The sequence below is a fragment of the Triticum urartu genome, chromosome 3, assembly GCF_003073215.2.
Source record: "Triticum urartu cultivar G1812 chromosome 3, Tu2.1, whole genome shotgun sequence".
NCBI lineage: Eukaryota > Viridiplantae > Streptophyta > Magnoliopsida > Poales > Poaceae > Triticum > Triticum urartu.
Window position 1 is genome coordinate 717,333,065 of NC_053024.1, and position 5,515 is coordinate 717,338,579.

Below are 5,515 nucleotides of genomic sequence, written 5' to 3' on the forward strand. Positions count from 1 at the left end.
GCCCAGAAGTGCACAGGAAAGCGGGCGCTGGAGGGGCTGCTCACTTTGGCCATGGGCCTAGCCCAGTAGAACGAGAGGCCTGGCAGGCCGCGAAGGGGCGCGCTGGGCCTGGAGGCGCGGCCCACGGCGTGTACGAGGCAGGCCAGGGCGTGCAGCTGGGCCTTGGGGCGGACAACGTGCGGCTGGACCGGGCGAGACCGAGTGCGGTCAACGAAGGAGCAGGACGAGGCGCCGCTGCCCTCTTCTCTGAAGAAAAGCAACAACAGCAAGGGTTGTAGAAGACGGCGGCAGGGGTCCTGGACTTGGCAGCGGGGAGCTCCATCGTCGAAGGGAAACGGCAGGACGGCGGCGGATCTCCAAGTTCCCGGGCGGCCATGGCGGCAGGGGACTTCGCGCGGGCGAGGTGGACTTGGGGCTCCGGTGGGAGGAACTTCAGGCGCAGGGCGAGGTGAACGGCGGCAGGAGGCGGCTAGATCCAGGCATGGAGGTCGTCGGCTCTCATTCCCTGCCGGATCGAAGTGGAGGCAGGCCAGCGGACTTGGCGCTCCAGGCGGGTCGGCAAGGAGGTGCTGCAAAGAGGTCTCGGGCGCCATGGCAGTTCCTGTTGACGAACAGAGACAAGGGAGCGATGAAGAGGGAGGGGAAAGCACGGGGAAGGAGGAAGGGGCGCAGGTGAAGGCACAGAGGAGCTCCACTCCTCTGGATCGAAGAGGGATGAGGAGGCTCTCGATCGAGGCGGCGGGGTTCTCTGGTGGCTTCGAATCGAAGAGCTCGGGATCGAGGCTGCAGCAATTTGGGCGGCGCGCAGAACGAGGGAGGTGGTCGGAGATCTGGTTGGTGGGAGGGGATCCCAAGTAAGACATGAAAGAGGTGGTTGGCTGGCGGCGGCGGGATGGGAATGGGTGTTTTGGACCGGTAGGGGCTAGGGTTTAGACTGATATTTATATCAGATGAATTTTAGGTTAGGGGCTAACTCGTCCTCCGATCAAATCGGACGATCGCGAATAAATAGCTAGGGAGTCCAAATAGAAAAGGAGACGTTTTGTTAGATGTTTGGGGATGATCCAGACACAACGGTGACGACTGCTCGGGTCGGGTCCGGGACAACTTCTGGACACGCGCGAGGGGTTCGGTGCACTGTGCAGAGAGGGTTTCGGGGCCTGGCGGTTGATAGCGGACTGTGCAGAAAGCTTTGGGTTGAGAGAAGAGAAGAGAGATGCAGCCCGGCAACTGTTTCCGGAGACCGAAAACGTCCGATGTTTAGACCGACTATAATGTCGCTATAGTTATTCGTTGGGGCATCAAACGAACTCCGAATGCGATGAAACTTGGCAGGCGGTCTACCTACACTATAACAAGACCGCACGCCAACTCTCATCCCGTTCTGAGAACATTTTCCGGCCACTTATAAAATACTATTTCAGACATGCCGCGGGCACGTGCAAGTGTGGTTGGGCTCAGAACGGACAACGGAGAGAACTCGGAGAACCCGGACGAATGCAAGTTTTGAAAACATGATGATGCAATGCCCATGATGACATGAAAAAGATGCAACACGCAAGCGAATGACATGGCAACGCCGGCGAATAACTGGACGACACCTCGCACATCGGTTTCGGGGCGTTACAATACTCCACCACTACGAGAGGATCTCGTCCCGAGATCTAGAATGGCACCGGAGGGAAAACGGAAGAGAAAGAGAAGAGGTAAAACTAAGTTGCTTCTTTGACGAATGAGTGAAACCAAAGAACCTTGAGAGGTGAACCAATTTCGAGAAAGGAATACCACGGAGATGACGAAGTTGAAAACACTCCGTTAGAAAAGGGAAAACAAGGATCAATACTAGAACCTTGTAGGTTGAAAGACATAAGAATAAAGGTTGCAATGAACAAGAAGCACATGTAAGCATTCTGGTTGAAAGAAGAACCACACGGAACGATAGAGATCAAATACGACAAGACTCCGGTTGGAAATGGAAGGAATTGAACATGATCTTGACAAGATGAGAGGATATTTGAAAAGAGGACGCGACACTCCAGTTAAAAGGATAAGCATGAAAAGAGCAAGGTCCTGACAAGAACAAGAAGAAGGGTTGAAGAGAGCAACAACACAATGCCACCGGAAGAAAAGAGAGAAATGGAATGGAAAGAACGGAGGAGAAAACAATATATTCTACCTTAAATGAGTTTGCAAAAGCATCTTTAGGAGAAGGTTCGAATGGAGTTGTTGGAAAACCAACAACGAAAAGATAAGCTTGTAGTGGGCTTATGGAGAACATCTCAAAACTTAAGGTGAAATTCTGCCACTAACGAAAACAAGATTAGATTGCTAAGAACAAGAAGACGAGAAACTTGTTCATCGAAAGGATAAAGAAGAACTTGGGTCCTTTAAGAGTACCATAAATAGCAACAATCCTTAGGGAAGGCTTTATGTGAAATTTTAACCCAAGATAACTCCAATGACGAGATAGATGGATTTAAAATATCTCATTCTTAACAACATGTGATTCATGGAACATGAACTCAAATTATCAAGAATGACATAATACCACCTCCAAAGATACGGTAGAAAGAATTGCACTCCGGATTGCAAGATGAAGAAACTTGAGCTCCTTTTGAAAAGAATCTTGATGAACACTTCGAGAAGTAAATAAATCCTTAATGAACCATCATGTAGAACCTTCATGAAGAACTCCGGTAACAAAAGGATAACAAGAAGAAAGAGAAGTTGAAAACACAAGGTGAATCCTTGTAATGATTTAGATGGATCTTCGCGACGATATATTTGAGAGAGCTTGGAACTCCGAAAAAGAAAGGATGAAACAATAGAAACCGAGAACTTGATGAGCCTCCGGAATAGGGAATTAATCATTTGGGTGAAACAAGAATAAGAATTATGTTCTGCGTATCCTTCAACAATTTAATTGCTGACAAGCAACGGATTTGGCATACTACTTATCCTCGTAGAAAGATCAAGATAGATATAGCGCAAACTTGAGAAATTCTTCAACGATCCACTGGTAGAATTTGAAAAGCACGAATGCATAGATATGATACTCGAAGGAAGAAAACTCTTGAACGAACCACCGTAAGAATTGAAAAGAACGATTAAAACATGAAGACACACCGGGAAGAATTAGCAATTAAACGAAGATGCTTGAGAGAATTTAGACCCATGATAACGAAAAGATTACGAGCTGATTAGAGAATCCTTGATTTAGACACCGGTATAATTTAGAGTATGAGAGCTGAAAAATGGAATGAATAAATCTTAGATGATGGGCTCCGGATAATCAAACTGAACAGAATCTTGAATTGTTCCGGATGGGTGAAAAGAATCCTGACAATCGAAAACAAAATATGAGAGGATGGCAACAAGCTAGAATCACGAATCTTTGAAGAGAATGGAGCAAGATTGAGAGAAAAATCTTCTTAGGTCTACACGGGAATGGGTGTTTTGGACCGGTAGGGGCTAGGGTTTAGACTGAATGCGATGAAACTTGGCAGGCGGTCTACCTACACTATAACAAGACCGCACGCCAACTCTCATCCCGTTCTGAGAACATTTTCCGGCCACTTATAAAATACTATTTCGGACATGCCGCGGGCGCGTGCAAGTGTGGTTGGGCTCAGAACGGACAACGGAGAGAACTCGGAGAACCCGGACGAATGCAAGTTTTGAAAACATGATGACGCAATGCACATGATGACATGAAAAAGATGCAACACGCAAGCGAATGATATGGCAACGCCGGCGAATAACTGGACGACACCTGGCACATCGGTCTCGGGGCGTTACAACGTGTCCATGTGGACCCGTCACTGCTCGGTCTAGCCTTATCTTCTTCCCACCCCACCACTAGGAGAACGACGGCGAGCACCGCATGCCGCATCTCCACCGCAGTAGCTCAGTCGCCGCATCGGAAGTCGCCCGCCGTGAGCTTCATCGCAGCACCCCGTCGCTCTCGACCTCTCGCGACATCAGACATCGCCGCAACATGCGCGCGACGGAGCTGCAGTGCACCGCTCGCCGGTGGCTCCCGATGCTGCGATGCAGCGCTCACGCAGAGGCCCGGAGCTCGGAGCCACAAGTAAGCTTGACCGGTAGCTGCAATGGAGCTTCACCGGCGGCACCATAAATTGCGATGAAACTTCACCAGCGCCACAATGGAGCTTCACCGGTAAGCGAGGAGCTACGATGCAGCGGGCAGTGCTGCAATGGAGCGCGCCGGTGGCTGCAATGGAGCCCCACCGCGGCTGCAAGGGAGCGCGGCTGGGGCTGCAACAGAGCTTCGCCGGAACACCGCGCGTCGTTTGCAATGGAGCTCCGTCACGGTTGCAATGGAGCTTCGTCGAGATGCCGATAGCGTAGCGTGGAGTTTTTTTTTTTCACGCGATCGTGCTGCCATGGAGCTTCCCCGGGGGTCGTAGGTGTTGCATTAAAGCTTTGTTCTCCGTCGGCTCCAGTGTTTTTGCGTTGGTGCTCAGCCGGTGGCTCCGGTGCTGCCGCGTTGGAGCTCTGCCGATGGCTCCGGTGGTGCGATGTCGCTGTCACAGTCAGCACTGTGAGGTGGGATTGATGGCGAGCACCATCGCTGTAGAGGAGGCGGGGCTGGATTTGAGGGCGAGCGGTTGCGTGCGTTTTCTGCGTTCACCCGATCCATCGGGCAATCTAACGACCGGCGAGGCGGCTTATGTTTGTGTATTATCATCCGGACGATTTGTAGAACGGGCCAATTAAAGAAGTCGTTTGCATGGGAGAGATAGAATACTTTGTAATGCATGTTGCGCTGCATATGCACAGTTTCTCCTGTAAAAAAGCTGCACATTGATGAGCTCCACGTCTGTATTTGTATGTTTTGTTAGTCCTGTGAAATGTACTATTCACCTACAAGCGGCTATATAAAGTTGTCACATTATCTAGAGCCATTTTAATAGCCTACTAATACAATAATTAGTCATACTAGTATACTATATCATTAATATGTGACTCCATCTTTTATCTCACAAACTATGTTGGAGCTCATGCTACAACCGGCTACAAGCTGATAGTCCGCTTCTCTTTTCTCTTTCCTCTTCTCTCTCCTTCAACTAAGTATAAATACTATATTTAAATTCTTATAATCTGTTTATATCACCTTATTGTATTTGCTCGTACAAGAGGGAATTAGTTTACAAGTTTATACCAAGTCAGACTGCAACCGGTGGGCTTTGATAGACACAAGGACGGACACATTTTTACAGGTTTCATGGAGTGTCACATGTGGCATCATTTGATTGGGACTAACACCATTCTTAAAATTTAGGATGACGGAGAAGTTAGCATTAAGGGGAAAAAATTATATGAGACCAGGTCTCACGATTAGCAGGTGAGACCCGTCCTGATGGATGACACGTGACATTCATAAATCACAAAACATCTAATCTCTCCCCCCTGATTTTAAGTCGAGGATGGAGGATGCTTTGAAATTTGTGAATGCCACATGTCATCTATCAGGATGGGTCTCGCGTAAGAC